The following is a 13,801-nucleotide window of genomic DNA, read 5'->3' on the forward strand; positions in this document are numbered from 1 at the left end:
GCTTGCACTCTTTCAAATCCACGACCCATTTCTTAATTTATGACTAATGGTAAGATTTTTACTGTTTGATTCAAGTTTAGCTTTCATGTGATGGTTTGTGTATTTTCAAACCCTAAGTGTTTTAGATCAAGTTCCATGGTTTCAAACAATGATATGAGTTTGATGTTATGCTTAGATTATGTATTCCATTCTAATCTATGGTCCATATACAATTTGTATCTCATTGTGAGATTACGAAACTTAGACTAGAACCTTACATTAATTTGGGATTTCAACTTTGTTGAATATGGAACTATGTTCCAAGCTTGAATTCTCACTTTAAATGTATTCCATTGTCTAGTTTTGGTATCCAATCATTTTTTGAGATATTGGGAAGCACTATGCTCATCTAGTTCCATTAATTGGTGTTCAAAGGGTTTGCAAAATTTCTAAGGATATAGAACTTAGAATTAGTTTATATTCCAAGCTCTAGTTTCTTATAACATCCTTATTCCCTAGTGAAGTGGTGTTGTTGTGCTTATTGTAAGTATAGAGTCAAATGAATTGTCCTTTTAAAGCAACTCCTTCAACTTTTGAGTTTTTATCCTCTTTGACGATTAAAATGATTTTTATAAAAATGTGGACATTTTAAGGTTGTTCCAAGGATATGAAACATTTGGTATCATTCTTATTTACTTTTGAAGTGTTACAACTTATGTTGGATGTCCTTGAATCATTTGAATTGTTTTGGAAGTTTTATTGAAAGTTGGTTGGTTAAATGAGAAATAAAGCCCAAATTTATGTTTGTTCCATTTTTTTAATTGTGATCTTTTTTGTATTGATTCTAGATCACTCTTTTGGTCCCTTTTGGTATCCTAAATTCACATTAGATCGTTTTAGGTATATTTTGAGCTTAGAATGTTATGTTGACATATATAAGGGTATTTTGGTCATTTGATGCCTTGTTATGATACTAGGTGATTAATTTGGGAAGTTTAGAGCTTGAAGTGACACAGTTCAAGTAAAGAATGATCTTGGTGTTGCAGGCTTAGTACTTAAGGTGAGTAGGCTTACCTTAGAACACTTGTCCCCAAAATGAGTATTCTACTCTTGTTTCCCTTTTTGTGTTATGTTATATGTATTTATATTAATTGAAAATATATCCTTCATTTTCTCGTTATGATAGTTTATTATTCGGCGATGTCCTTTTGAATTAATGACATGTTTAGAGCAGGGACGATCCATAGTAGGTGTTGCCGGTGACACATTTTATAGTAGAAAAAAGAAAAAAATCGAAAATTTTGCACTACGTCTGGAAAAACTAGGTGTTGCCAGTGCCACCGTTGGCACCGTAGTAGATTCGTCATTGGTTTAGAGAAATTGATTTATTTGTGTGTGTGGGGGAGGTAAAATTATTCTTTAGTATTATTGGTACAATTGCCCTTTTGGTTTTATTGTGAAATATCGGGAGTACACATCCATTATTGTTGATTTTGTGTTTTGGAAAATGTTTAACATATACATGATTGCTAGTTGCCTGTATGGAGATTATTTGTCCATTCATGAAATTATATTTTTAAAAGATGCTTTGGATTGCTAGTTGCCTGTATGGGGATTATATTCATGTTAGGATGGATGTGACTTTGTAGTCTCAGGTACCCAAATGGATAGTTGTTGTTGCTTGTTGTTTCTTTGTGAGTTGATTTCTAGATACTCATCACGTGCACGAGTAGAGGCTCTCTACCCCTCGTGTGGCCTAGGTTGGATAGCCCTAGTGCCTTGTTTGTGGGTGTAAGGGTGACTTGACAATTTCGTCTGTCGTGAGTTCGTCACACCCGGTCATCAATATTTTCTTGTCGAATGCAAGTAAAAAAGTTATCTTTCTGTCATGAGTTCTTCGCTTCTGACGATTGTTGTGAGCTGCACTTTGAGATTGACATGGGTCAGGATAGTTGGATGCATTTCATTACCTATTTGGATTGTCATCAAAATATATATATATATATATATATATATATATATATATATATATATATATATATATATATATATAAGTTTTGTACACTTGTTTGTTGATCAGACTATTGTTCCCAAGTGTTTTGCAACTCATATCAGTATTATTTGGATCTATCTGATCTTTTTTTGGATTTCGATTATTGAGAAGATTCTACTTGAGGTACATCTACCTCATATTACATATCCACTTGTGAAGCTTATGGGATTTGTCTAAAATGACAATGTACTTTGATTGTAATATATTTTACCCCCAAGCTAACTTTTGATGTTGATTTTGTTGATTTGAGATGGTACAGGTTTGTACATTGGTGTATGAACCGAAATGTTCATTCATACACCGTCCATAATGTCTAACCCCGAGATTGTACTCAATAGGCTCCCCATAGCCTAACCCACTTGTTGATAAAATTTTACATGTTAATAGATGTTGGAGTTTAGGAGATTCATAAGCTTTAGATATTTAGTAGACCTTGGTCTGTATTATATTCTTAAACATTTGTTTTAAAATATGTTGTAGCACTCTCACATGATTTTTGCATTAAACCACTAAATGTTTTGGGAATTTTTAATTGGGACTATTGTCCAAGTTTGAAATATGTAAAATATTTGGACTAAACTTTGGAAATCATTTCTCCGCAAAGTAAAACTTTGAAATATTGAAAGAGTTTATCACAAGGTAATTCAAATGGGCCATGTGAGGGGTATTACTATATATATATATATATATATATATATATATATATATATATATATATATATATATATATATATATATATATATATATATATATCTGTGTGTGATACCGATTTCCATGATAAAAGTTTTTATTTTTATTCCACAGTATTTCAAAATATAATTAAATTACGTAGAAAATAAGATGTCAATGCACGTGTGTACAGTCAAGCCTAGCCTTTCTCATGATCCGAAGAAGTACCTGAAAACATTTGTAATCAATTGGGTTAGCATGAAGCTTAGGGAGTTCCACGAAATGTCATATACCTCAATACATATAAAATGCATACATATAATGGCCTTCAACATAAAGCTGGTTTGTCCCTTTAGGTTTCAACGTAAAGCTGGCCCGGCCGAGTTTATTGACCTTTAGCTCGAAGCTGGTCCATCCTCAAATCCACACATAACATATCAACACATATATATCAAACATACATACAAACCATCGAATAGCATATTACAGTGCAATTATATCCTCAAATCCACACCTAATAGCATACTACAGTGCAATTACATCCTAACATATAGAGGTTACATATTACAACATATAGTATAATGAGAAAGCTCACATGGACAATTACTCAAACGATTAATAGCTATCTGGGCAATCCAACTGGCAAGCAATGCGCCTAACAAGTATTTACATATAATACTATAACTTATTAATCTTTATGGCAATCTGGTAATGAAAGCTAGATCTTTGATTAATCTCAATTACTACTTCAAGTTCTATCAAATAAGGAATAACCAGGTAATATCATATCGGAGGTAGGATCCATTTGGTATACACGTTATACTGTTTAGAAAGTCCACTTTAGACACTTCACTAAATTTGGCCTAGACATCATTCACGTAAGTAGATTAATCAGTATTATTACTAGAATCACTAATAAATCTTATTTTTAGTCTCATAATAATGACTATGTAGGGTTTCAAAGCACTCCATGGATGATGACAATGGGCCCCTTGATGAAGTGTAGGTTAAAAGCCCAAGACTTGTCTTTTCCCTATAAATACTCATGTATTATTCATTATTAGGGTTAAGAGAGTGAGGCAAAATGTAGCTGCCACGTTGTGAGGTTTCTTATGTAGTGTTAGATTCTTTAGTCTATGCTGAAAGTGTAATTTATTCCTCATGTTTGAATAAATCGAGTGATCATTCGACATATCTTCTTTATTTGTGTTTGTTCTTATTTTCCGCATCTTGTTCATCAAATCACAATTAGGGTTTTATTCCCAACAAGTGGTATCAGAGCGGGTCTTTGAAGATCTATTGATTTTTGAAGTATCGGTTCTTGATTTGATGATTTTCTGCATAAGTTATTGAAGATTATTGGTGTTTTGGCGTTTTGGAATCAAAATTTTGTTCAAGTTACTGTTCATGAAGATTTATGGTGTTCTTCTACTGTTCAAGTGGTATTTTTTTTAATCTAATTCGTTCTTCTGTTCATATTGGGTCTGTTCTTTTTCTTAATCCAAAAATCCCTTTTCTGGCCCAAACTTTTGGTCGTTCACTGTTCATGGTCCGTATGTTTATTGTTGATCTAGTTTTTCTTTGTCCCTAATATTATCTTCGAGTTCCTGTGTGCGTCATCTGCTTTACGTATCGATTACTATTACTTAGTTCATCCACTTGTTTATTCTCTCAAGGTCAATCAAGGTTAATAATCGCTGCTTATATCATTATCGGCTAAATGATATTGATTTGTCTTCATCAATTCTGATGAATCGATTTCTGTTTGATTTTGTCCAAGTTCATAATTTTCGTCGATTTTCTTGTTCCCGTTCTTACTATTGATTTGATTTCATTCTTTTCTTGTTGAACTTTAGAATTATTGATGATCTCTGAATGAAATCGATCTGTGAAGTATTGACTTGGTGTTGGTTGAACGAAATTTCTGGGGTCATATGATGAACTGTGTTTAAGCTCAATTTGAATGGTCAAACAGAAAAGTCAAAATTAAAGTTATAGATTTATGAGCGGTGCTCTCATTTATGAGTGTAATCGGATATGAAGGCTGAATCGATTTGCTATAATAGTCGGTTTCTTTGTTGTTTATCGTGATTCTGAGTTTGGCATTCACTGTGTTCGAAATTGATTTGAAGACAAGTTCGCTATAGCTAAATGGGTCTTGCAATTGGTGATTAAAACAATTTGAACTGAAATTGTTGACTCGAAGCGAACCGACTCGCAATCGGAAATAATACTGGACTCTGGCTTCCGATTCAAACTCGATGGGTCAAAGGATAAAGTCAAAATCGTGTTAAAAGTCGAATCTTGTTTCCAATTTAATTTGACATGAAGGGTTCATTATTAATTCTGGGAAGCTATTGATTCGTTATTGGGTTTCAAGGTTTGAGAACGAACCACTTGGATGTCGAATGGGAAGATGGTTTGTTCTGATAACGACTGGGAAGGACTTCAATTGGGAAGAAGATTGATGCTTTGTAGTTGGTGTAATGGTCCTGCAAGCAGAATGTGTTTGTGTATCTGTTCGCAATTGATAGTCAAAGGCTCATTCAGAAAAGTCAAAATTGATCGTGGTTCAGGGTGAATAATGAGCGAACGATAACCTGCGAACGTTCTCCTGTGATTGGATTCGTTGACATGGATTCGCCTTGGGTTAATGCTGATGAATTAGGACCGAACCTGGAACAACGAACTTGGGTTCGCTTGTTAATGGTCGGAGCGAACGGAGGAAGGACCGAAAGCGAAAGGAGTTTCGCCTGATGAAGTTTGAAATGGAAATAGAAACGAAAGGAACCGAACCTTCGGTTGGGTTCGGTTCAGATGGAAAATTGATGATCTTGGAACGAACTTAGGATTCGGTTGCTTGAGCTCAGATTGCACCTTCGCTTTGTCATTGGTGTTCGCTGTGATGATTTCACGATTCCAGTCATGTTCGTTTATGCAGTCAATGAATTGGGGAAGAAGTTAAACATGTTACATTATTAGTCCCTGAAACTTCAGCGAATTGACTCTTTTGGTCCCTATACCTTTCATGCCTTGGCAGTTTTGGACCATTTCCAGATTTTGTTACAAATAAAGGGGTATATTGATGCAGAATTACCATTCCAGCCCCTGAATTTCAGCAAGTGACAATTTCAGCCCATTTTTCGAAAAAGTTTACAATTTTAAGGGCTGGTGAACAGTTTTGAATTCTTTAACGCACATATTTTTTCGTGAACAGAAAAATTAAAGATTCCATCAAGTCTTGGCGGTTCGAAAAGTCGTTTTTCGTGATAACGTCAAATTTTCACGACTTTTTCGGATTTTATACTTCCTTGTGTATATCATTTTGTCGCGGGGGAGCTTAGTAAATTTTTATCCATTCAAGATCATTCTCATGACCATTTGAAGGCTTTATAATCATGTTTTTGATTATAAATCGGGGGAGAATTTGGTATGGCCATTCGAAATTGGATTTGTGACTTTTCAAAGTTGAAGATTTTTGATAAAGCTTGTGGTAGAATTATGAAGGTAGCTTTTACAGTAGAAGTTCTTCATCGAGCTCTGCTAAAGCTTTTACAGAGAAATATCCTTTACAGTAGAAGTTCTTCATCGAGCTCATCTAAGGACTTGTTATATCTCCGACTTCTTGTATTTTCTCGATCAAGTGGCGTTACGAATCTTAAAGTTTGGGTTGCTACATGATATTTTTTGATGGCTTATATCATTAGCTTATTTGAAGATCATTGTGACTTGGAGGGGGAGGTCTTCAACGACAAGAAGTGATTTGGTTTCTTTGTTCTGAAATGGGTTTTTCATGGCGGGTTTGGTTTTCATGAAGATTTTTTTTGGGATTACATTCGAAAATGAAGTTTAAAGACATTACTTCAGTGCTTGGCTTATATATCCTAGAGCCCGTGTTTGAAGACTATTGAAGAATCAAGATTCGTGGATTGCTTCATATATTCCTCGTTGCAGATCTTTTTATTTGCTAGATGCTTGTTTTGGAAGTTAAAGCATTGTCATCCATTCCATACTTTGAGGTGTAGGTTAAAAGCCCAAGACTTGTCTTTTCCCTATAAATAGTCATGTATTATTCATTATTAGGGTTAAGAGAGTGAGGCAAAATGTAGTTGCCACGTTGTGAGGTTTCTTATGTAGTGTTAGATTCTTTAGTCTATGCCGAAAGTGTAATTTATTCCTCATGTTTGAATAAATCGAGTGATCATTTGACATATCTTCTTTATTTGTGTTTGTTCTTATTTTCCGCATCTTGTTCATCAAATCACAATTAGGGTTTTATTCCCAACATACTATAAATATAAATATAAGTTACACTTAAAATGTAGTAAGTGCAACTTAACTTACAAAAAAAGTTGTGGGCAAAATCTTGACCCGAAAGTTCCTTTTTTTCGGGCTCCTAGATGCCTCAGAGCCCTGCCAAAACATTCCAAATACTAAGGAAAAAGTCAGACAAAAGAGGTAAAGATTTTGAGAGAAGGAGGATTGGAAACCTGAGAAAATGAGAAAGATTTGACACCTTATTCATAGTACAGGAGGTGCGTCGCATTTCTGCCATGGGCGCGCCACGCCCTACGTGTTTGTCGTTGGCTGGAGCCACATCAGCTTGGAGGACGTGGGTTTCTAGCTGCCATGTGTCGCACAATTGTGGTGTCATGTCACCCTCGATAGTTGGCCTCCATCCTGCCACATGGCGCCCTCCGGGTGGTGCCATGTCATCATCCTCGCAGGTATTTTTTGCATACATCAAAAAATCATAACTTTCGCATACGAGCTCCATTTTCGAAATTCTCTATATCCACGCATAGGTATTTCTGAGTACTACAACTTTCCCTTAAACCTCAACAGCTAATTCTAACTCGAATTTAAATTCATATTTTTGATCGGTTTGGACTGTTAGAATTCTTAGAAAGTTCATAACTTCTTCATACGATCTTTGTTCTCAACGTTCTCTATATCGATGGATTCATATTTACGAGATCTTTGAGTCTTGTTTACATTGCTTTGGCTAAAAAACAACCGATATATAATTCACTTTTTATGACACACCTAATTGTGTCGGGCTAAACGCAAAACTTAGAAAAATCATAACTTCCTCATATGAAGTCAGATTTAAGCGTTTTTTATATCTACAGAATCGTTATCACAACCAATACAACTTTCATGATGATTAATTTGGATAAAAAATAATATATTTCTACATCAAATTTTATAAACAAACGTTTATATTAAATTCTACCATAAAGTGAAAACGGTGTGTTACAACTCTCCCCCACTTACAAAGATTTTGTCCCCAAAATCCTACTCTTAGCACACCTTAAGATATTTCCTACATGTCATCTTATTGGAGTTATGGAGATCAACTCGTGATCTAGCCGACATTGTTGCTTCGATATTTCATGTAGCTAGAACTTCATTTTCCACCTTAGAAGTACTCTCGAACTCCTCGTGAAGTCTTCGAAACCGGGAACTCATCGGTCTGGACTTCCAGAGTTTATAGTCTATGACCGACGATTGCCTTCAGAGGTAAAATGTTGATTTGTTCCTTTGACTAGGAACATTTTAAACTCATTATAAAGCGAATAACTTGGGAAATTAATCTATGGGATCCACCTTCTAAAACATGACCTTATAAAAGGCTAATGGTATATCGTTCTGACTTTGTGTACCATGACATCTTTTTGTGGTACACCCTTAAAACACACACTAACCTAGATTGCAAGTGATCTTTCTACCTAGTTCAGGTGTTTAAACACTCTGAAATTTAACCAAAGCTACTATGATGGGTTAACTGGTTCAAAAACTCTAGAACCAATACTCTAATATTGGTGACCAACTCGGCATAAGGATTGCTCATCTTTCCAGCTACTAGATAATGCCGAACACTAGGTTACCAATAGACTTCTCGTAAGTCTGTAACTACCTTACCTATATCAAGGTAGAACTACTTCTCAAGTAATTCGTTCCTACGTCTGCTCATGACACGTCGTGATAGTAGTACGGGCCCAATACTACCTTCCACACCTATCCATACTTTCCTCAAGAATCATCTTGAATCCTCTAAGTCATTTTTTCAAACCGATGCACCCAAAACTCACTAAACAACGAAACAAAACCTGCTGAAGCACTTCCTAGGCTCTCCTAGGTTCCGGACAGCACCCTGCCATCAGCTGCTGAAGAACTCCCATAATGCCAGTCACCCACCTCATGAATACATTTGTATTCACTTAGTGGCTAACTCCCATTACTAAAGAGTTCCACAAAGCACAAAGCAAGCAACATTCATGCAATAACACTCCAGTAAAAAAACGATCATAAAAATATTCGACCCACATACTACAACTCATGCTAGAAATTTCCACCCTTACTACCGGTTGTCTTATGCATGCAAATTATACACAGAACATGATCAAATAGACTGTCGAATAATAGACTCTACCCTAGAACCACAACCATACAAGGAACAGGAATTAAGGCCAAATCATTTATTCTAGGGCTATAACATCCTAACCGTATACATTTTTTAAAGCATACACTTAGCATTTACTGATACCAATAGATATTTCCATTAAAGCATAGCATTCAATACTCCCAAGACTACAAAGCATCACCCATATCAAGCCAATCTATCACTGACTAATCAGCTCTAGCATGCAAGTCTACCAGCTCATATAAAAGACATACAAAGACATCTCCCCTTGAATTCTACCATGAAAAAACTGAGCATATCCTTAGCCTTAACTAGCATGCGATTCATAGATTCATAAATCAAATCATATCAGATAACACGTATGGGTATTTTGGGAAAACTTACTTGAGCTCGGCTGATTACATGCACCAAACCCTTTTCTTATCTTAGAAAAATTCTTTTCTAAAAATATTTTTCTTTTGAAAACTCTACCAAATCCTCAGTTTAAGTTCAAACACACCCGAAAGTATGTCTGAATCCCTCAAACCAAGGCTCTGATACCAACTTGTAACGACCAAAAAATCATGACATAATTTTTTTTTGTTTCTAGATTAATGAATTGTTAATACATATCCTTCTCATAAAACCAAGGTAAACAAGTTCTAAAAAAACATCATTAGACCAGAGTAATTCACAGAATGTGGAAATATGTGATGTGTGCACTGCAATCATCCCGAGCCCATCCATTTGAAAAATGGTGTACCTGAAACATAAACTGAAAACCGTAAGCACGAAGCTAAGTGAGTTCCCCAAAATACCATACAACATACAACCACAGATTATCATGCAACATGCATATAGTTGCCATGGGCTTCTCCCATGGTCTTTATTTGAAATGTCATGCCCCCCCCCCATAGTCTTTACTTGGAATGCCATGGGCTCCCCCTCGTGGCCTGATATCCAAATGCCACGGGCTACCCCCAGGCTCTTCCATGAAAGTATCACAAAGAAAACTAACTTATCACATAATAGGCCGACATTGGTTCCTTCGACCCATGGATATAGTGAGAAGACTCACCTCAACCGCTACGTGAATAATCCTACAATGCCGCCGCTACTACGAACTGGTTCCCGAACTGAGCCAAACAACCCAACACCATAATCAATAACTAAACAAGGCTAAACCCCAGCACTTGGCCCAATGATGGCCCAACTAACCAGACTCACTAATGGCCCAAACCCATTGGGCCCACCAAGGCCCAAAACCAAAAGATCCACAAAGGCCCATTAATGGCCTAATTTTCCAATTTGGGCCCAACCCCCATATGAGACTTATCCTAAAGCCCAATAATTTCCTAAGTCCTAAAAGGTTGATCTCAGATGGCCGAAAAGGCCCAAAGCAACAAGGTGGCCCAAAGATGCGAAGCCCAAAGCACAACAAGCCCAAGCCCAGCTAAACGTCGTACGCTAGGCGTACACGGTGAATCCAAATCGCTACCAAAACAAGGTACGATGGGCGTACCATCTGTTACATGGGGCGTAACTCGACTCATTCTAAAACTGATTTTCTGACTTAACCACTTAAGCCCTTTACACCCAAACTTCAGGGAACCATAAAATAAAGCTCTTAATGCATAAAGTCAACACCTTTATGCATTTGCATGACTTATTGGGACCCAAAAACCATCTTAATCCATTGAGACCCATTATAATCCAACTAGAACATGCATGGACCATTCTTAAACATCAAGCAAGCATTTTTATGAACTAACAACATCATAAGAAGCAAGATCTATCACTCCAAGCTCCTGGAGTGGCTCAAACTCACAAGGAGAACTTAATACATGCCCTAATATCGAACTAGCATAAGAAGAAGTTAAGATAAGAACTTTTTACCTCCCGAAGCTTCCCAAGAGTGTGAAGATTCTGGATCTATAACCCCAAGGCTACACCAAGCTTGATCACCAAGATCCACTTCCTTGAAATAACACTAAGAACCCTTCAAAATCATCTCCAAGCTCAAGAATGCACCACCAAGGGGATTAGGGTTCGAAATGAGGCTCTAAGATCAGTAGAGGCTAAGAAATGAGAGAACCTTGACCTTATAAGGGTGTTTAAATAGTGCCCAAACCCTAAAAATTAGGGTTTGACACTCTGCTCATTACGTTGGGTGTACTTGAAGGGTTTTGAGCATTCTAACACTCCTATGGTGTACATGCAACCCTAGATGCTTTGGATCTATGTTTTCTCTAATATACATGAAAACTTTCTATTTTCCAAAGCAACATCCTAACTACCATATAATGGAGTATCTATACTACAAGATTCTAGTTAGATGGCATACCTTTTGTTGTTCCTTGCTATCCTTGATGTGTTTGGCCTTTAAGAACTTAGCACCAATAGTATGAATGCCTCAAATGGAATCACAACACACCTTTGGACAAAGAAGACTTTTGAGAGAGTATCTTCTTGCACCAAAATCGGCCAGCCCTCTAGTATTCCACTTATGTGCCATTTTGGTAGCCATGAGGCTTCTTATATAGTGTGGCAAGATTAGGGTTACACCATGTAAGCCTTAATGGCCATGACCTTCCATATTCCTTAGGATCCATGGGTTTTAACCTCCATGGAGCATCCATGGGTTGTCACATGGGTTTAGCCCAACCTAACGAATCATGGATCATTGGCCCACACTATAAGAATGAATGATTTACCAATCAACCCTTATATTTAATTAGTCTCTTTTGATCACAAAATTAATTCCAAATTAATTCTTGATCAATACTAATTAAATAATATGATTTCATATTAATATATTAGAACTTATAATATATTAATAAATCATAAATAACCTCTTCTCAAAAGTTCATCCTATCAAATTGCCCTGGTGATATGCAACCCAAATGGATCATGCTACTCTCGGGTCAAGTACATACCAATTATAGTTATGAACTTAGACACTAATCCAACAGTCTGCCACTTGGATAAGTCTAATAACTATTATTGCAAGTACGACTCCACAACCCGACTAGCAATCGTAGCTCTTAAAAGTCGTTGTCGAACTCTGACCTAGTCAATGACACGTCTATTAGATAAGGGATCATATATTCCTCCATTCTAGATATCATATAGACTGAGACATGGCTTATAATCATTCTCTCTGTCCATCTATTGTTTCCCGATTTCCGATTTATGACGACCGACTAATTGAACAAATCAAATCAGTCCAGGCCTGGTGTCATCACTAAATCATTGAGGGGCCCACATATATCGCTTTTATCCACATGGGGTAAAAGGAACAGATAAACTTAGACCCAAATGCTCGCTTGTACTTACTCATCAAATTAAACACAACAATATGTTTTATAACATCCAAGTTACTGGTGCGTTTACATATGTCAATGTGCAACCGACTCGCAACTACAACTCACATGTCTTCGTTTCAAGAATATAAGATATTATCGGCTCATGATCACTCGTGATAAAATCCATGAAGTGATTCAAATGAGTGTGGGTTGAATCCAATACTCGAATCTTATTCCAGGAGTACTCATGAACACTGCAGCCACCTTTTCCTAGACAAACTACAGACCCATTCATGACAGTCTTGCCTCAATACCTACTTCCAAAATATGATCGACTGTGGATGGTTTGAATAACCTAGTTATTCGGGAAGTCAAAACATGCAAAGTGAAACACAATAACAATACTAATCCTATATGGCCCAAAAACTTTTGAGTCATATTGATTACTCATTATTCATTGTATAATGTTTCGAATAATCAACTTCATACTTAAATGAAACAATAGTTATGCCATGCTTCAAGCATGCACACTATGTTTGTCTAAACAATAGTTATGCCATGCACCAAGCATGCGCACTATGTTTGTCCATGGTCCTTACTTAGTGAAATAGATCAATTGAAAAACATTTCAATGATGCTCATTTCAAAATTCCAAATCCTTATTGCAAGTGTAAAAATTCCAAATTCTTGTCACTGCTAGAAAGTGTTAGATTCTAAACTATCATGCAATGATTCTTTTGTAATGTCTAGGTGCCAAAAGTCACAGAGACTTGACCAATGATATTACAGAATATTCCTTTGGAGATTGTTACAAGACAATTCCATGGAAATGAAGTCTCAAATTCAAAGTACATTCCTTTGAACATCCTTCTTGCATAAAAGTTTCTAACTTTCTCATCTATTCTTCAACTCCCAATATGGAAACATTCCATATTTGCCATACGACAATTCATTATTAATAGACTCATTTATATTCATAATAATGTCAATATGGTCCTTCCATTACTATACTTCCAACTGTCCTTATGCGACCAATCCTTGGCGAACCTTAGATTGTTCTTAACAGTTGTTTAACCACTTTAGTCATATCCGGTTCTATTCCTTTTTCCCTCCAAATGCCTTAGGCATTCGAAAAATTAAAACATGACAATATTATAGCATATGCAATCGATCCTAGACCCGAAGCATATAGGACACGATTCATAATGTCTAACAAAAAGACATGATACTTGACCAGTCTTTTGCTATAATATTTCTATTTGCCATGTTCCCATTATTCGAATTATGAAAATGGATGTCGTGATCATAGTCGAATTTTGAGAACGCAATTAGCACATCCATATATAGAATTTCCTTATGTTGAACCATTCCAACATAACATTCATATG

This window comes from Lactuca virosa, chromosome 8, assembly GCF_052849685.1.
Source record: "Lactuca virosa cultivar CGN04683 chromosome 8, Lactuca_virosa_CGN04683_v6, whole genome shotgun sequence".
NCBI classification, from domain to species: domain Eukaryota; kingdom Viridiplantae; phylum Streptophyta; class Magnoliopsida; order Asterales; family Asteraceae; genus Lactuca; species Lactuca virosa.